The following is a 21028-nucleotide window of genomic DNA, read 5'->3' as shown; positions in this document are numbered from 1 at the left end:
CTGGGGAAGGTAATGAGTGTGTCTTCTCCTCCAGGGGAGGGGGGTTCCTTCCCTGATGTATGAGTGATTCTTCCAAAGGATTAGGCTATTCAGGGCATGAAGTCTATTAGAGGTTGTAGGAAGCGGTCATTGAAAACCGTAATCTTACCCAGGTAACCTCAAGGAAGAAGGAGGTATATGACAGTGCCAGGTTTGTCCTTTAGAGATTGTAAGCATGAAAATGGTCTTAGGAGGGTTGGTTCCCCTCTGGGTATTTTGCGTAAAATACTTTAGGAGTGGAGATTTCCCTCCAGATGTATGAGCAGCAGAGGTTGAGGCACTGCATTAATAGAAAACAGAGAGCAACTGATAACGCTTGTGAGAGCAAGGTAACTGGTCAACTGTGCAGGGTGTTGGCTATGATAAAGAAAGAAATTTTACAGAAGTGGAAAGAGTTTTGATGTGAGGGTGTCGTGGAGAAAGATGGGTTATATCTCTCTTTGGTGACACCCTCTGCTCCTGAAGGTCTGGAAGAAGATGAAGATTGTCTTGTTGAAGGTATAAATGTTTGTTCACCACCAACGCTTTATGAACAAAAAGGGTTCTGGAGAAACTCTTGGAAGAGCAAAATAAAGTGTTGGAATGCTATGTTGCATGGTGAAAGAAGGGATGGGCATGGGAAAGATTAAGCAGAGATGATTTGATTAAGTTGGTGATACAGGCTATTAGCTGAGCACGAGTGGCATATCATCAGTTTGATATGATAACTGAACAGCTAGGAGTGGATTTACAAAAAAGAACGCGTCTGTCTGCATTCCTTACTAGCTAAAGAGTTAAGTGAGGGCTGTGCATGATGACATGGGTGAATCAAGGGATTGCTAGCATCAGCAGGTCCAGCCCGCTCAGTCCTCTCCTCGCTCAGTTGCCTAAAAATTCTTTGATTCTGATTCCCTTTTATTTCAATCTTTTGGTATGGAGCAGTAGCTCCCACTTTTCCACCAATTGGAAAACAATCAGGATGAACTGTTGGATCATCCAGTTGATCTGAAATACCTACATGCTTTCCTTCCTGTCCCTCCCTGTGGATTATCCTCCTTCCGCCAGGAAGTGTTCCCTGCCACACAACTCATTTCAGAAGGCAGTGTACGGAATCTGAGGGCTTGATGTAAAATTAGACTATTCTCACATATTGCTGTCCCACTCCAGCAGTATATTTAGCAAGGAACATTTGGCTCTCACTCCTGAGAGGTGGTGCAAGTGTGGAGGCATAGCACTAGACAGCCTGCAACTCACATGCAATAGACCTCAAAGAAGTAGTGCTTGGAGCTCCATGGTCTTTCCACAGGCCTGCCGACCCTGCATCACAATGTAGATACTTGTGCCTCCATGGTGAGTTTGAAGGAGTCATCTAGGCTACCAGAAAGCCTGCCACAAAATGCCTTTATGCAGACCACTTAAAAACAGTTGTGCAATTTCATAAATCCGAAGACTTGACCCTTTTAAATCACACCTTGCTGGTGTCTTGCACTTCACACTTTTCCTCTCACAGCAAGGACTAGCTATGGCTATAGATAAAAGTAACTTGGCAGCACAATCAGCTTTCATACAGCTCCATGAACAACCTTCATTGTTTAAATCGCCATTAGTGGTTCTTTTTTTAAAGGTTTACTTTGTATGTCCCCCCCCCCCACTTGTTAATTGCATCCCCTTTTGATCTGCTGCACAGTTGCTAACTTGGACTTCTTACTTTGAAGATAATATTAATAGTAGCCATACCTTCAGCAGTAGGGTCGGTGAGCTTCAAGCTCTCTCAGTTTCCCACCTTTTACTGTTTTATACCCGGTCCAGTTGGTCGTCAGCATCTGGTGATTTTGGCTCTTCATATACTCCAGTCTACCAACCTTCCATCGTTCTTGCCTTCTCCTCATCCCAATTAGAAAGTCAAATGACTACATAGACTGGACCCCAGTAAGCTGTTTCCTACTACACAACTAAAATATACAGGTTAGAGTGGATAATCAGCTCTTTGCGAGCTGTGCTGGAGCCAAGAAAGGGAAGGCAGAGGCCAAACACACTGTTTCACGTGGGTCATCTTCTGTATCCAGATCTGCACTGTCTTGGCCAAGGCTGACCCTGTGGAGAGCATTGGTACCCACTTCGCTAGGATAATGGGTGCTTCTACAGTTCCAAACAGATGTATTACAGTGGCTCACATCTGTCTGGCACACACGTGGTCACTCTGCATACATCTGTTAAACATTACAATTCAATTCAATATCTTTATTCTCGGTCATTTAGACCATCAAAGATAAAAGTACATTACATTTGTTTTTTTAAAAAAGAAAACTCTGAAAGTTAACAATGTTTTAAGCAAATTCAATCACTCAATAACCTTCAAAAATTTCATGATTCAAAACATTTAAAAAACATTAAAAGAATCATAAAAGATACACCAATGTCTTAATACTTTAAACAGAGGCCCCCGCTTTTAAAATGCGAGATCGAACATACCACATGGCCATTAGATACTTTGATAGTGCAAAAACGATCGGGGGTGACAGATCAGTTTTGACGATTCTAAACGCCGGCAAATATTTCCTAAAGCCCATGTTTTTAAGAATAGGTAAAAGCCAGTATCTCCTCGCTCTTTGGTAAGCTTTGCAAAAGAGAACCACATGTAGGTCATTCTCATGAGGGTGTGTGCAGGCAGGACACTGCTCTACCCCCGAGGGCCTAGACCAAGAACTCGTGAAGGCCCTCAAAGGGAGAGATCCGTATCTCCATTGTAGGTATAATTTTCTTGCCAGCACAGGACCCATTCCATCCAATACACTTTCCATTTGGTAGGAATCTTTCAGTTGTATAAATATGTGGGTCAATGATCCCATCCGTGTATTAACTATACCATTTGTCAGCTTCGACTGGTAATAGAATTGTGAAAGTGCCTTTCGAGAGGTCCTCTTGCATGAGTTAGCAGGGTCGATCCATAATTCGGAGAGACCTAGGCTTTCACATGTACTCCTTATATATTTTAACCAAGGAATATTAGAAATATTTGGTAAAGCCATAAACTCTTGGAGCTCTCTTCTGTAATCATCAAGATCCTGGCTACTCCATATTCTTCGCCAAAAGGCCAGGGGCTTCAGCCCTAACTCCTCGGCAATTGGCCTTAGACCTAAATCCAATCTCAGGGGAAGCAGTGGGGTACTCGAAGGAAGGGCCACTAGCTGCCTGAGAAACCTGTTCTCAGTTGTTGTTAAATTATCTGCAGATACATGGCCCCAAAGCTCCGCCCCATATACAACTGAGCCCCGAGCTTGAGATTTGTAGATCTGTATCATAGGGCCCAGTGGGCGATATATAGATTTACTCGCCATTCTTAGAATTCCCCCCGTCTTCTGTGATAATTTCAAATTTGCCCTAGTCAAATGAGTCCCCCATGTCATTTTCTCATTCAGGGTAACCCCCAAATATTCAAATGTGGAAACCCTCTCCAATCGCACCTTGCCTAGGAGAGGGTTTGGACGTGTTGAAGGTGTTGGGTTCAAAATTATGAACTTTGTCTTAGAGGCGTTGATTTCTAGACCCCTCTCAGTACAAAATTTCAGAAACCCATCCACTATCCTTTGAATTCCCATGGGGGATTTGGAGAGCAGCAGGGTGTCGTCTGCAAACATTACAGCAGGCACCCTGCTGCCGTTCAATTTGGGAGCGTCAATGTCTTTTAACCTGGACAAAAGGGCGATTACCCCGTTGAACAAAGAGGCAGAACAGGGTAGGTGCTAATACACATCCCTGCCTCACCCCCCTGTCAACGGGGAATCTTTCTGTTAAGCCCCCCATCCGGCCACACCTGACCTGCGCAAAATTGTCCTGGTGTAATTTAATCAGTATAGCCAGGATGTCTGGCGGGACTCCCATATCGCCCAGGACCTTCCAAAGTTTGGATCTAGGCACCAGGTCGAAGGCAGCCCGTAAATCCACGAATACCGTGTACAGGCTGCCCCCTTCCAAAAGCGCCGTCCTCCAATAAATAAGACTAAGGCGAAAAATTTGATCGGTAGTGGATACCCCCTTTCTAAACCCAGCCTGGTAAGGGCTCATAGTAGCGGTCTCCTCTATCCAATTCTGCAGACGGTCTAGAATGAGCCTCCCAAAGAGTTTTTGCGACACATCTATCAAGCTGATGGGTCTGTAGTTGGATGGGAGCAGAGGCGAGCCTTTCTTAAAGATTGGAACCACCTCTGCGCCCAGCCAAGTACAAGGCACATCCATGCCCTTAAGAATCGCATTAAATAGCGCCAAAAAATAGGGGGCCCATATATCTGGCTCCTGTTTGAAGAGATCACCTGGGAGACCATCCAAACCGGGTGCCTTTCCCGCTGACAAGCCTGTTATAGCAAGCCGCACTTCCCTTATGGTGAATGGATCCCCTTCCTTGCAATTATGGACCGACGGGATAGTAATGCAACTGCCGTGGCCTGGCACCTCTGAATACAGAGACTGGAAGTGCTCCTGCCAGGTCTTAGAAGAAATATTTGGCTCTATTGCCGAAACAAGTTCCTCGGAGCCTGAGTTGACAATTCTCCAGAACTTCCGCGAGTCCATGGAGGCTAGAGCACTGGCAAGTTGTTCCCATTTGTTCTGATCCCAGTCAATCTTAGCGTTAGTAATTAGCTTCTTGTATTCACGTCTCTTGGTTTGGATCTCCGACCTGCTATTGCGGTTCTTGATGCTCAACAAGAGATCTCTCCTTGCCCTACGGCACGCCGCATTGTACCAGGTGCACTGATTCCTTCCTCTTCCCCTCCTTGGACCATAATTAAATAGATCCAAAGATAGGGTCTTTACAAGTTCTTCATGGAGCAGCCAAGTGTGTTTATTATTGGCCCCTGTACTAGGTTCAATACTCAAAAGCGCCATTTTTTCCAAAATGGGAATAAAGCTATTATAAAGCCGGGGCAGTTTATCTGCGCATGTTACTATTTTTCCCCACTTAATTCTTCTCCTATTGTTTTCTAGAACCAGGTCAGGGTGTGTCTTATGAGGTTCAACTTCCCCACAGCCCCGACCGGGGAGGAGAAAGTCCAATTCTAGGGCGTTATGGTCGCTGTCTTCTCTGTCGGTGACCCTGAAATCAATGACATGCGACCATGAAGATAGTTGCACTAAGATGTAATCAAGTCTTGATTCCCTGCCCTTCCGATTAAATGTAGGTTTACTCGGGATATCAGACTTGGCTCGCCCATTACAAGCCCTAACTCCATGTCTCAAGGTTAGGGCAGTAATCTGTACTGCCAGCGGGCTCCAGGCTTTTGGCGAAATGGATTCTATCGGTGGTACTTGCCATCTTGCCTCTTCCTCTAGACTTGCCCCATCTAAAAGACCTGGTAGGGGTTCATAGTGTGAATTCAGATCCCCACCCACTACAAATGGGTACCCCCTGGGCAGTTCAGCTAAAAGATCTGTAAGTTTATCAATGGTAGGGGATTCCTGCGAGGTGGCAACCGGTCTCGAATAGACGTTCACCACCGCTAGTCTACAGCAGTAGGACCATTCCAATAAAACCACTAGTATATCTTCTGAGTCCACTGGAAAGCGCGTAGCTTTGCATCCCAAATGGGCTGCGACCCATGTTTCAAGACCACCTGATGGGCGCCCCCTTCCCCCCCATTTAGCGGGAATAGAGAATACTGCGAAGCCCTGCCTCGCATGCTCCTCTCTCTCCCAGGTTTCCTGGAACATACAAAGGTCTTTGGAATCAATGTATTCAGTCCATTCATTGCAATCGGACTTATTTCCCAAACCCGCCACATTCCACGATAATATTTTTAGTGGCAGGGGCCTATCACTCCAGGTGGTGTTAAGGGTGCAAATGTTCCCTTTATCATTAGTCATAATCTCTATGTGTGACAGGGGGATACTTGTTTCCTCCTTTGCATTCTGGGATGTATTACTGATGGAATTACTCATGGGCACATAGTGTTCCAGGTCGATGGGGTACTCTGTTTCTTGATTTGTTTCATCCTCAGTCTCCTGTGCTACAGAATTAGACTTCCCACTGGAATCTGTGGGCAGTCAATCGACCATGTCTAAAATGCTATAGCTATTTCAGGTTGGAAGATAGAATTGCTGGTGGGGTCTCCAGGAAGGATGATTATACTCGCCTACACCCCAGTTGCCTTCTTTCCCGTGGTAGATTTCCCAACCCTCTTCAGCCATGTTGGAGGTAGGATGGGCTAGCTCCTCTCTTCGAAGGTTGGGTGATACTCTCCAACCTCTAGGTGGACCCCCGCCCAATCTCTCTGGGTATGAGTGCACTGTGTTGATTTCGGGATACCCTTGATGTTGTCTACTAGGGTGATGGAAGACTCCCCTTTTTTTTTGGACTCCCCACCCAACCGATCTTTGTAACTGAGTCCCCCAAGTCTCACCTTCCCTGTCGTATGTTAGAGGGGGGTAGAAAAAGGAGAGGGGTAGGGATTGAATGGTGGTCCCCTCTTCATTGGCGGCCCATCCACAAATCTAACGGACTGTCCTTTGATCTTTGAAGTTAACTATAACGCAGTCGCCGTTAATAGATTTGGTTAGACTGCCCAGCCACGGGACCCTTCGTACCATAAGAACGGGGCTTGATATACCTTCAGGAAGTGGTCTATAGGTGCATAACCAATTAATCACCTTGTTTTTAAGGGAGACAGTGGATTCTTTGGAGGAAGCATTCAGTTCCGGTACCCCTACCAGAACAACAGTATATGGGGCTGCCTCTGGAAGGAGGTTTATTGGTCCAGGGTTTGGCCTCTTACTCGCTCCCTCTGCCATTGGCTCCACATTATTCAGTGAGTCAGTAGGGACGGAGTTACATTGCCCAATTTGGTCTGCCCTAATTGAAGGGGGAGATAGATGATTGAGCTGGTCCGTGTGATTTTTTTGAGCATCTGCCTTCGGTTTAGTATTGATGTTTGTGGGCAAGGTGGGTAGTGCCTGCTGTGTTGTATGTGTGGCGCTTTTAGCCCGATTAATAGGCTGGGAGGGACCTATTTTTGTAACCCTGTCGGGACCCTTTATTCCACCCTTACTGGCTGTTTTCAAACTGTCAGCTAGTTGGACTGTAGATTTTTCAATGACCACTAACCTAGCTTCCATTTTTATTAGCCTTTCCTCCAGTGGACTGAGGAGGTTTCTTATAAGGGTACCTATATCTGCAAGGGTGATATCCTCCTCGATAGGCTCAAATAAATTTAACTCGGGTTGGTTGCTTGTCTCCCCTGGTGGATTGGAGCAGATGGCCTCAGCTCTATCCATTGGGAATTTTTCCCTATCATTCAGACCAGAGCTTCTTGTTATCGGGTTTGTGCAAGGTTTTGTGGTAGTTGGTTTGCGCACACCCTTGGTCTTGGGACCTCCGCTCTTTTTGGGGATGGCTCCTTCCCTAATCCCCTTTCGCTTATTCGCTTTAGCGACTCTGGAGTTGGTATTATCAGTGTCTGGCGTGGGATTTAAATTAATAGATATGGGGTGGGGTTGAGCAGGCGGGAGAGTTAGCATGCTAAAATCAGCACAATCACTAGGGTCCTTTCTGCTTGACTGAAAAGTACAATTTGATATATCCAGGGACCCAGAAAGATTATTCATACCATCCACCCCTGTGTCCAACACAATAAGTTCAGAGCTTACCACAGGAGATTTTGCCTGGGCCAAGGGGCCCATAGACGATCTCCGCACCCAGTCCAGCTCTTGGGATATTCGTCTTTCCAGGAGCGTGATGTCCTCAATTAGCAGTGACCCGGCTTTCACAATGTATTTATCCAGTGTACCCTTAGATGTAGGTGCAACAGCCGTGGCACTTTTGCTTCTTGTTTCGATTGACGACATCTTTGCAGGGAAGTGCCGGTAGCGATCCTCTAAGTCCAACAATGGACTGGGGGGTCCAGGGGGGATGGCCCAGGCCCGACCTCTCCCGTCCTCTAACGGCCTCAAACGGCCCGCTCTTTGCCCGGTCTTCGCCCCGGCTCGCGTCCCGCACACGTCCTGCTAGCGCGTGTGAGCAATAGTGTGGTATAAAGAGAAAGCTGAGGGCGGAGAGAGGGGAGGAGCCGGGAAGAGGGCCAGGTGCAGCCGATGTGCGGCGCGCACAGCTCCCTGGTCCTCGCAGTCCCGGACACGCAGGCAGTAGATGGTAAAATCTCCCCTCTAGCAGACAAGAGCAGGCAGCACAATGTCCTTCCGAGTGCAGGAACCGGCGTAGGAGACGAGCCCCGGAGTCCAACAACCAAGTGTCAATCCTCGAGCGGCTCCCGCGAAGCGGGGGCCGCGAGTCGCGATGAGGTCTGCGGGGGAGGAGCCGGGAAGAGGGCCAGGTGCAGCCGATGTGCGGCGCGCACAGCTCCCTGGTCCTCGCAGTCCCGGACACGCAGGCAGTAGATGGTAAACTCTCCCCTCTAGCAGACAAGAGCAGGCAGCACAATGTCCTTCCGAGTGCAGGAACCGGCGTAGGAGACGAGCCCCGAAGTCCAACAACCAAGTGTCAATCCTCGAGCGGCTCCCGCGAAGCGGGGGCCGCGAGTCGCGATGAGGTCTGCGGGGGAGGAGCCGGGAAGAGGGCCAGGTGCAGCCGATGTGCGGCGCGCACAGCTCCCTGGTCGTCGCAGTCCCGGACACGCAGGCAGTAGATGGTAAACTCTCCCCTCTAGCAGACAAGAGCAGGCAGCACAATGTCCTTCCGAGTGCAGGAACCGGCGTAGGAGACGAGCCCCGGAGTCCAACAACCAAGTGTCAATCCTCGAGCGGCTCCCGCGAAGCGGGGGCCGCGAGTCGCGATGAGGTCTGCGGGGGAGGAGCCGGGAAGAGGGCCAGGTGCAGCCGATGTGCGGCGCGCACAGCTCCCTGGTCCTCGCAGTCCCGGGCACGCAGGCAGTAGATGGTAAACTCTCCCCTCTAGCAGACAAGAGCAGGCAGCACAATGTCCTTCCGAGTGCAGGAACCGGCGTAGGAGACGAGCCCCGGAGTCCAACAACCAAGTGTCAATCCTCGAGCGGCTCCCGCGAAGCGGGGGCCGCGAGTCGCGATGAGGTCTGCGGGGGAGGAGCCGGGAAGAGGGCCAGGTGCAGCCGATGTGCGGCGCGCACAGCTCCCTGGTCCTCGCAGTCCCGGACACGCAGGCAGTAGATGGTAAACTCTCCCCTCTAGCAGACAAGAGCAGGCAGCACAATGTCCTTACGAGTGCAGGAACCGGCGTAGGAGACGAGCCCCGGAGTCCAACAACCAAGTGTCAATCCTCGAGCGGCACCCCTGGGTTTTAAACGCCCCAATTCTCGCTTTTGCTGGGGCTCTCGGCAGAAGCGTCCCTCTCGCGTCGGCGGTCGGCAGGTGAGACGGCTGTCAGACGCACCCTGCGCGCGCACTCGCTCTCCGAAGGGTGTGTGGCCAAAGCCGATCAGCCCAGACTGATAAACATTACTACATCACAGCCAAGCATGCAGTGATGGATACTTTACCTGGGCTGTGCTTGCATATATTCCTTGGGTAATCAGCAGTACTCATTCCCACTTCTTGCTTCCAGGACTCATGCTTAAGGTTGAGGAATCTGCACTAAATACATCCATCAGAAACAAACGTTACTTGCCTTCGGTAACACTACTTCTGGTGGATACACAGTCTTCCTGTAGATTCCTCACCACCGTCACTACTCCCTGATGATTCAGTGCAGTATGTAAGAAGATCCCAAGGTATCCAAACATGTTATGTGCTGTTATTTTCACTCTCTCGGTTCCACTTGGCATGCCTTGATTGGGCTCAGAAAAAGTATGCAGATCTGACACCAGTGCATTGGTTGGCACCTTTTATATTCTGGTGTCATCATGTCTATTCGGCAGAGACTTTTTAAGGCGTGGGAAAAGTGGGCAATAGCAAGTTTCCCCACCTTCTTAGGGGCCCCGGGTAATGTGAGTGGGACATTCAAAATTCCTACCATTATAATATTGCTCATAATAAGCAGCTTCAATTTTTTATTTGAGAGCTGAGCATGCTTAGCCGAAAATTACAGACAGAGTTACTAAGGATTTGCACAGAGAAAAATCAAGCAAAGTGACGCAAAGAAGCACTAGGGTATTTGTTTTCCAGCTCAAAAGGTATTTTGTGCTGGAAAGGAACCCTTTTTTCTAGTGGGTATAGCTTTTTGCACTGCTTTGCACCATGATGGGACATTACTTGGGTGTTACTTTGGTGATTTAGCACAAACACCAATAAAAAAGCTGCATCTACTAAGATAGCCAGACCTGGCTTTGTATCACAAACCTTACATTGGATTACATTTCCCCAAACATTCCACACATTGAATGTTTGATGTTCTGTGCACCACACACCAAGTATGTGATTTTTTGGGGAATTTGTCTAGGCATCGGATTTTGTACTTCTAGTACATATCCTATGCTAAACAGCATGCACACACTGCTGTGCCATGGTGCAGAGGTTGACTATTGCTCTAGGCAGTCGGTTTGTGTGCCATGCGGCGGGCATTCAGGGCACTGCCCTCTCTTGGATCGCGTCCTTCCTTTTAGGCAGGACGCAAGCGGTTCATCTTTCCGGATTTTCCGCTCCCCCTCGTTCGGTCACCTGTGGGGTGCCGCAGGGCTCTTCTCTTTCCCCTCTTCTTTTTAATCTCTATATCCGCCCTCTTGTCTCTTCTCTTCTCGAGCTGGGGGTTTCCGTGTATAACTACGCTGATGACCTCCAGCTTGTTTTCGATCTTTCATCCCCTCTTCTTTCCCTTCCTAAATTTTGCTCTACTCTAGTTTTTATTTCGCAGTGGATGAGCTCCAATCATTTGAAGCTCAATCCGGATAAAACGGAGCTTGTCCTCACCGGTGGCCCTTCCAACCCTTGGTCCCCTGTTCATTGGCCTCTTTCTTTTGGTCCTCCCCCGGTACCTGTCTCTTCTGTCCGGACTTTGGGCATTAAGATCAGCCAAGACCTGTCTATGCACTCACAAATTAGTTATGTTGTTTCTTCATGTTTCCTTTCCCTTCGTGTCATTCGCAAGATCTCTCGGTTTTTCTCGGTTGATGCTCTCAAAACTATAGTCATCGCTTTAATCATCTCCCGCCTTGACTATGGGAATGGCCTGTATGTTGGCATCTCGGCCTATGAAACCCGCCGTCTTCAGGCCATCCAAAATCAGGCGGCTCGACTTATTCTTCGTTTACCCAAATGTTCTCACATCACTCCTGCCCTTAGGTCTCTTCATTGGCTCCCAGTACATTTCAGATCTTTTTTTAAACTCGCTTGCCTGGCCTTTCTGGCTCACCATCGTTCCGCTCCACAGTTCATTAACTTTCTTATCACTTCTCATGCCCCTGCCCGCACTCTTCGTTCCTTATCACTGTCTTTGCTTCACATTCCCCGCTTTCGTAAATCTCGTACCGGAGGTACTCGCTTCTCGGTTCTGGCCCCTCGTCTTTGGAATAGCCTCCCTCTTGCTATCCGCTCCATCCCCATCTACCGTCACTTCCGCAAGGCCCTCAAAACTTTTCTTTTTTCTCAGGCTTTTCCTGGCTAGTCCTTTTGGGTCTTCTCTGTGAGTATGTATGAGCCCCCAGCGCCAGGAAGCCGCTTTGGCCGCAGTGCGCTTTACTAAATTCCTCTTTTCATTTCATTTCATTTCATAGTAAGCAGCAGCAGGCCATACAGAAGAAATATGGTTCTGGAGTGCCTTATCCCCCTGGTGCAAGCCCACACAACAAATTTAAAGCTGTTCCAAAGAGAGAGCACCAAAATATATCTTGGCTGGAGCCCCACAAATCCTTAACATATCACTGCCAGTGGGCGAAGACACAGCTGAAGTCACATGGTGACATCAGCTTGTGCTGGGAAGCTAATGCGGGGGAAACGTTGCAGATCTTGTTGACACCTGTGTGCATATTCTTAAGGTGAATCGGCAGGAATATGAATCCACCAGAAATACTAAATAAGGTAAGTAGTTTTGAGAAATTGGGTTGTTGGTCGAGACATTTGGGAATCAATGGCCTATTATGTAGTGTCCAGTAAAAATTGGGCATCTATCTGGTTGGACGAGCCTCGTGAGTCTTCATTTCATATGTTGTGAAGAATGTTGGACGAGTCACAAATATGAAACTTCTAGTAGTGTAAGCTGTTCTTTCAGAAATATGTACCATAAGGACGTAACTTATGCGCAGTTCGAGTAATATATGCACAGGGTAGCTTCAATTGTCTGCTATAAGATGTGGAGAAATAATGGTGGAAAAGTGAAACCACCCTATTTGCATATGCTAAATGTCAGTGTCCAAGAAGGATCAACGACAGGCAATACAAATACGTTTACAACTTCAAATGTATACCTCTCATGGGTGGAAAAATGAATTCAGCCAGTTTTGCTCGTCTCCAAATTGCACCTCTTCCAATAAGGTGCAGGTATGTCAGGCCTGTAGAACTCCTACGTATGTGAACCCACCGAACTCTAATGTGACATTAAGTAAAGAAAGATAGAATAATTAAGCCCACTGTAATCAGACCGTGGGTGGGGTTAATTAGGAAAGGACTGCAGAGAACACATTCTAAGAACATAGGGAACAAACAAACAAATGAGTCAATATGATTCACCTAATTTCAACGTTGTGTAAGAGGTATTAATTGCTCTAACCGCTTCCCACCTTTTGCAAAGAATTAACTGGAAGTTGTCTGCTCCCTAATCAGAATTATTTCAATTTCAAATCACGTTCAAGCTGATAAGATTAGTGATATTTCTATCTTAAATAATACAAACTAAGCATAACTTTCTTCCACTCTTTCACAATGCACATTTGATCAGGTATCAATGAACACACCTTAATACTAAAAACAAAGATCAAAGCATAATGTTGCAAAGAAAATACCAATAAGGGAAAACTATTCTAACCCTAGTTACTTCATTTGATTGAAACATACAAAATCATGGAAGTCCACCAGCCTTTGTGCATATTTGCTAGTTAAATTTCTTCTTGTGTGTTAGAATCCTTCCACAGATATTAAGGGTCAGATGTCTCTTGTTAATGCCCCATCCTTATTTTATTCCTATCCTTGAAGCTTAAGCTAAGGTACCTACTATGCTTCAATCATCGCCTCTCTTGGGCTATTGGTCCAATGCCCAAATCAACACTGTTACAGCAAGGGTGCGCTGAGTCCTAATACAAGCAAACAATGATAGTAAAACAGCTGTAATAAGGTTTGGTTGTCCGTTACCCCTTAAAACGATTGAGCTCTAATTTCTCAACACCTTCTTCAGGGCATCTTTTTGGTGAATCAGGGAAGCTGTCTCTGACCATATGTAAATGAAAAAAACTGAGACCCCCACATAGCACTCCTTTCTCCTGGACATCTCTTAGATGGTATCCATGGATTTCGCTCCTTTCTGCTTTCTTTCTCTTTCTACCCTTACTTGAGGTCCCAGGGGTCTGAATGATCAAGGATCTGAATATGATCCTTTTGGCTTCCCCCTCGTGTCAATCTAAAATACATCTGTATGTAAACAGAGTTCAAAGTTGGCTGGATGTATGGGACCAACATAGCCATGAGCTTTTAATTTTACATAGAAAGGCTGCATACATTTTGTTAAAATTAACGTTTTTACACAAGCAAGAATGATCTATCTATCTATCTATCTATCTATCTATCTATCTATCTATCTATCTATCTATCTATCTATCTATCTATCTATCTATCTATCTATCTATCTATCTATCTATCTATCTATCTATCTATCTATCTATCTATCTATCTATCTATCTATCTATCTATCTACAAAGCATTGAAAAGGGTTTTTAATGGGCAAACTTGTTGGATTATGCAACACATGCAAGTCTGGCATGCTTATTTGGGCAAACATATCATTTTTGTGATCTTGTGTGTGAGGCTGATCATGCATTGGTACGAATTGGCCTGCCTCGCCTGCATCTGCTGGACTTTGCCTCTGCAGGATGCAGAAACTGTTTCCTTTTATGGAACTTTGATTTCCAGACTTCATAGCTGAAGGCAGGGCAGAGAAAAGTCTCGGCTTTGGACACTGAGCCATGCTCTCTCTTTGAGTCGCGCATAGGGGGATTGCAGCTCTGCTTGAGACCTGGCTTTGAGGATGTCCCATGACCAGCTGTGCTTTAACGAGTGACTTAGCATGGAAACAAACAGAAAGACTAATTGCTTGTCTTCTCTGGAAAGTGGGGTCCCATGTCATCATGAACTTTGCCCCGAAAATCAGTGGCAGATCCTCAGCTAAGGCGGAGGAGCGTTGCTCCCCTGCTTTTTTGCAGTGCCACAAAGGGTAAATAAAATGATAATAACTCATTAAAGCTTTATTTTCTCCTACTTCAGTCCGCTTTGCGTTAGGGGGCAGGAGAGGAGAGTTAGCACCCAAAACAGTCTTGCGCACTTCGCATGTTCTCCATGCTGGCTCCATTGCAGCCTACATGGAGAACATGCCCAGGACCCCAGTCAGCGACTTAGTGCGGAAACACGGTGCTAAGACCAATCACAACACTGCTAAGGCAGTGTTGTGATTGGCTGACTGGTCGCCTGGGTGTGCTTCTGGTAAGGCCGAGTGAGGGAGGACTATGGAGGCGAGGAAGCAGCGAGAAGGTAAGATTTATTTTATATTTGTATTCCCCCTTCCCCCTGTGTCCTCCTCCCTGCCCCCCCCCCCCCACCTCCAATCAGTGCTGGCCGCCGCTGCCAAAAATCCAGGAAAGATATCTTCCACACACTGGGAAACGACCCAAAGTGTGGTGAAATCTACTTTGAGACAGGAAATAGGTGTACGTCTAGCAGTAAGCTGGGCTCACCCCTGGAGGGTCTGAAGACACATACAGTGGCGAGAGAGTGATCTGCTCTCTTATTTCCTGCCAATGGATAATAAGAAAGATACCCAAACTGCTGCTTCAAAAAATGCAAGGCCTAGAGTAGTCCACATCACACAGGTTATCTACTGATTCATCTTCGAATGAAGGACTCCAAGAGAACAGGTCTGTTTGAACAGCACATGGTTACTTGACATCACCTGAGCTGCTAGACTCCCCATCAGCTGGTTCTCTCCCACATACCCAGCCCTTGTGAGCACCTCAGCCGCCCATTGCCACAGCATCTAAACCAAGACTGTCTTCGCTCCCCTCTGCCACAAAGGCAGATACAGGGGGGACTGAATGCCAGACATTTTCTGTAAGTATCCACTCACCCACTTGATGATGTGAAACCTAGAGGAGGATTTTGTTCCTATGTCCCCTTTTATGCTACTATTTGCTTTCAATTTCTCTCCTACGCTTGTCTCCTTCTGTCTGACAAACTTTGAGCCCTCAGTTTCCTCTAAGCTACAAGAATATCTAGATCCTGATCTTGGGAAATTTTCTGCAGCTTACCAAGAGTTTGCACTTGTGTACACCAACAAACCCAAACTCTGTAGGACGTGGAATACCCTACAAGAGTAGACATCAGGACAGCACCGAAGGCACGGATTTGCCACGTGTGTGATTGTATACTGTGTCTGCATCTTATGCGCATGCACGTTTTCCTTTTCAAGAGAAATAAACAGTGTTAAACACTATTTTGTGTTGGTTGTCTTGTGTTTTGTTAGTTTTTCTACAGGAAAGGGAACATTGTGACAGGTGTTGTCTCATTACAGCTCTCCACTTGCAAATTGACTTGTAGCTCTCATTTCGCTGCAGTCCCTTGTTTCCTATGGTAGTGGTTTACAGTCACCTCCCGTGCATCCTGAGCCACTGTGGTAAACCTTGAGCAAAATCCCTTGAACATTTCAATTCTTCTGAGGATCTATTTAGAACTCTATTCAGGACATTGGTCCCTCTTAGGGTTAAATATGCACCAAATGATGTGAAATCAATTTTGTAGTACCTCACATGAAAATTGAATGCAAGGGCATACCTCATGTTCAAAAGCGCAAGAGATATGTACAAGGGGAGTGGCTAGAGTAGGAAAAATCTCCCCTAAGTAATTGAGGAAAAAATGTCTTCTGCAAGACATTTTCATTGGAACTGATATCCTACAACACATTTTTTTTAAATAACCAATGTAAAATAGTGCAAAATGTGAATTTTGTGATTTTCACGTGCGTAGTAAAAATTCTTTTACACCCCTGATTTTCATCCAGGACGAAGTTGCACTGAGTGCAGGGGCGGCTCCTCTGTTAACCAACCACTAACCAAATTGCCCCGAGATATAGAAAATAAAATGTTAATAAAGTTAATTTAATTCATTACCATTTGATTTTTTAAAACCCCGTCCTGAGCCGAGGGTCAGGGGGGTGGAGGGAGCTTTCTGGATTCTGCTGCTGCCAGTCAGGCAGCAGCAAAAAACAAGATGGGCACAGCACTTTAAGTTTAAAGTGCGCATGTCTTTTTGGCCAGCTGTCTTGCGCCACAGTTTGAACCTCTCTTACCTGCTGGCTAAGACAGCTTGGTTAGAGACAGCATAGGGCTCCAGTATCCACGGAAGCGCAAAAGGAGGGCGCTCCCTCCAATCCTGTTGCCTTCGGCGGCAGATCGTTCTCCCACCTCGCCGCCAAGACTTGGAACACCCTCCCCATCCACCTACGGCAGACCCAAGACCTGCTGACCTTCAGAAGACTCCTCAAACCGGGCTTTTTGAGCAGTAGCAGCATCCCCCACCCCCCAGCGCCTTGAGACCCTCACGGGTAAGTACAAATGTTATGATTGATTGATTGATTGATTCTTTCATGCTGCATGAAAGCAGCCCCAGGATTGGTTACTGCAGTTTCCTGGTCCCGTGTTGGAGCCTGCCTGCCTGTCTGTAGAAAACCCGAATGAGGAGGACATCGAACCAGGATTGAACGTCAGTGTAATTTTTTTATATTTTATTTATAACTTTTCTTTTTTTTTTCTCCCACCCTGCCACCCTTCTTATATGCCAGCCGCCACTGACTGAGTGTTTATTTAGCGCTCACACAGCGGAAACCACGTTACATTTGCAGTGCACATTTTGCCAATTCCAAAGGGAAATTTCAGTGGTTCACAAAAACGTGCATAGCTCAAATTGCGCCTGCTTCATCTTACAACAAAATATTTGCCCATTTTCAATTGTGCCAATGTTTGCTGAACAAGGGCCGTAGCACCATCTAAGAAAAAAAACTGCATTCAATTTTGTCTCCTCCTCGAAAGTGCCTGAAAATAATGGTGTGAAATAAACCAGATGTAAAAACAAAAATCCTGTATCACTGTTACGTTCTGCAGTATATAAATGCAAATTCAGTTATGGATCCTGATTAGTGATGCCCTGCGACTGATGCCTGTGCGGATTCAGATTTCCTGTGGCATGTAATCTGCAAATAATGAAATATCTGCTGAAAGTGGATTTATAAACCACCGCAGCCTTATCCTTGGATCGCAGTGTCAGCTGGTAATTGACACACCAATGTAAATTCAGTATTATTGATTAATTAACATTAGACAGTTTCCCCGAGACAAGATAAGTGTCTGAAAATGTTATTACCCTGCACCAGAGACAGGGATTCATATCTTCTTTGACGAACTACTTAAACAGAAATGCCCAATAAGAACCAATCCTGTAGAAATTAATTTACGGGTATCACTTACAGATGTAGTGACAAGAAGCATTGGCAAAGCCAATAGGTCTTTCCTTTGAAAAGCGTTATACAACTCTTTGGCTTTGTCAGTGCTTGTTGGCAATGCTAATGCTAAACAGCATTAGCAAAAAAGGTTGTCAATGATGCTGAACAGCATCGACACCCCCCAAAAAAGCCACCGTGGCCGCTGTAGAGTGAAGAAATATATGTGCACGTGCACACCAGGTATACGTCCATGATCATGCGCAAGCCATTTTTTTGTTTACTATTAAAATACTGTAATGAGATGGCAAACACGCACAGTACATTTTTTAAACAATGCATAATAGAATAAGGAACGGCCCAGTAGCAAATTGCAGGTGTCAGCCCCTCCAAAAAGGAAACTGAGGAATTAAAAAGAGAAATCGGATAGGGATGAGTAGGGAAGGGGTGAAGCAAGTCAATCCGACAGAGCGGCAGGAAGTGATAGAGGTGTTGGGAAGGAGCAGGAGCAAGTCAACACCGCAGAGTGGCAGGAAGCAAAGGAGGAGTAGGGGGTGAAAGGTCTAAAAACCAGAATGGAGCTGGGGAAGCGGGGAAGGAGCTGTAGGGGTACGTGGGGGGAGGGGGCAATATGGATTTTCAGGAGGATGGGCTTGTGAGGGGAGAAGTAGCAGAAAGGGAGAGAGTAAAACAAACTTGCAGAGCCCTGGAGCAGTGAAAAAAAAATAGTAGTTCCCTGATGTCAACTGTGGAAGGTTACCATTTAGTCAGCCAAAAAGATGGCAAAGAAGCTATGCTCCAAAAGGGAGACACACAAGAAGAGAAAGGTAAGCCATTGAATAAGAAGCAAGCAAATGGGATTGACAAGAAAGCCAAGCAATTCTGTGCAATGGGCCAACCCAAAGACCAATCCAAGTATAGGTATTGTACACAATAGGTGCGACAACAGACAGCTAAAAGCTTTCTGTAGGTGAGACCTAAATAAAGGGTTTGAAGCAGAGAATAATTAAAGCTCATGTTACAGTGGGCCCTTGGTCATGTTGTGAAATGTCTATGATGTCATTGTACTCAGTGTCATATCCAGGAATTACTTATAAGGTGCGACTAAAGCTTATGTACTTGACCAAAACAACTGAAGTGAGAGTGTGAGGCAGTGTCCCACAGAAAATCTCCAAAAAAAGAGAAAAATGATATTTTTTAAACATCTAAAGGATCAATGTTTATTGTCAACTTTTGTTATGTTCAAGCGGAAATTGTGAAATAGGCATAATTGGCTCCCAGTCCTCCCCTGTTCCCCACCGCTACTGATGTGTTACCACAAATATCAACATTGTAGATTTGCAAATCTACTTTTGCCTGCTTCACCAAAACCAGATGTATCTATTTGAAGTCTTTCTAAAAATAGGATACGTGAGTCCTCCCTAAATATTTGGCATTTAGAAAAGCATTTACAAAGCCAGTAGTTCAGGCTTTTTGTTGGGGTAAGTGTTTGGAGAAAGTTTGTCATCTTTGAATGTATTGCCACCAGCATTCATAGAAAGAAAATTCTACCATGTTCGGCTTTAATAATATGGAAGCTGGAAGCAAGGCCCTTTTCCTGAACAGACTGCATTAACAGAGTCAAGCTGCACATTTAAAGAAGAGTGTTTAAAAAAGGAGTTACAACATGAAATTTGCATAATAAGAAGTGAACTTAAAAAGCATGCACAGTTTCCCTATGCTCTCCTGTATCCTGCCCGCCTACGGGTGGTTTACCGCTCCTGCACGCACTTCTTCGATACCCCGTAGGAGGTATTCAAATGGACCGATGAGACGGTGCAGGTGAGGGTGCACACACCGCCTGGCAGAGCATCCAATTCTTCATCAAGCGAGATGACCAGGAGAGGTCCCCAGGGACAGCTATAGGGTAACAGAAGGTCACGGTCTCGGTGACGTTCCCAATCCTGTGGCACCTCCTCGCGGGGAGGTTCTGTATCTGGACGGCAGGCTTCGGCGGATTGATGAATGGGTCCACGGGGAGCTGCGGAGCTCTGGACTATTGACCTCTAATCAAAGGGACTATGACATGGGCCGGATTCCTTGCCAGCCCTTGCTGGGGGGGGGGGCATGCCCAGGGGCTATGGACGGTAAGGTGGGGATCCATTGGCTGGGGCGACACCCGTTCTCCCGTTGGGGTTCAGGGCCTAGCCCCGCCGCGACAGATACTTCAGTGTTTTTTAAGTGTAGGGTGGGGGTTTGTTGGGTGGGGGCTGTTCTTGTTTACAGATCGCACACTCACTGATGGTCCACTATTCTTCCCATATGTACTAAAAGGTCCCCATTGGGGTTATTGTGTTAGATGTCCGCCCGGATGGCAGATGCATACCGTAGGGGACGGGAGGTCCCGGGTACCCTCCGCATAGTCAGTTGGAATGTCCGTGGCGCCCTGGATAAAATTAAACACGGGGCCATACTTCACCAAGCAAAACGGGCTGGGGTCGACATACTTTTGTTACAGGAGACACACCTCATGGGTACGAAGACCCTCTGCCTCCAGAGATATGGGTTCCACCAGGTCTTTCACGAGGGGCTCTCGGGGGTAGCTATACTAATACATGGCAGGGTTCCCTATACTCATGATAAACAATGGACGGACACACAGGGGCACTACCTGTTTATTCGGGGTAAGATTGGGGCGGATCCCCTGGTGCAGGGTAGCGTCTATGCTCCCCCTCCTGTGCAATGGAATCTAGTAGAGCGGCTTATGACCTTGTGGGCGGACATGCCTGATACACTTTCAGTAGTTGGTAGGGATTGGAATGACGTCATGGAGCTGGCCAGAGACCAATGGCGGGCTGGGGGAGGTCCGGAGAGGGGTCGCCCCACGAAATTGCACTCATCAGCGACTGGGCTTGATTGGGTTGATGTATTGTGGTGCCTTCACGGTGATAACCGGGAATTCACCTACTTATCTGCAGTCCATGATTCCTACTCCAGAATTGACTATCTCTTTGTTCCCACGGTGGCGGTGGGAAGAGTGGTGTCGGCGGAGATTCTGCCCAGAGGCCTGTCAGATCACTCTCCGGTGGCCCTCTCACTCCAGATGGGTCACGGACGCCAGCCATTTAGATGGCGCCTCTCCGTATGGAATTTGCAGAAGGAGGCCTACAGAGAATGTATGAGTGAGGCTATCGATCATTATTTAGTGGCCAATGCGGGGTTTGTCACTAGCGCCGAGACTTTGTGGGAGACACTGAAACTCACGCTGAGTGGGGTGGATATTTCCTGGTGTGCGGTGGCCCGTAGGGAGCGTAGGGAGGAGCTGCTACGAGCGGAGGCAGAAATAGTAGCGCTTGAACGTCGGAGCCGGGAGGCAGAGGGAAGTCAGCCTAAGAGGCACTTATTGATGGCTCAACAGAGCTATGCGGCTCTTTTGATGTACGAGGCCCGCCAAGTCTGGTTGGCGACGCGTAGCAGAGTGTACCAGTG

This window comes from Triturus cristatus, chromosome 6 (genome assembly GCF_964204655.1).
Source record: "Triturus cristatus chromosome 6, aTriCri1.1, whole genome shotgun sequence".
NCBI lineage: Eukaryota > Metazoa > Chordata > Amphibia > Caudata > Salamandridae > Triturus > Triturus cristatus.
Note: the sequence above shows the minus strand (reverse complement) of the source record.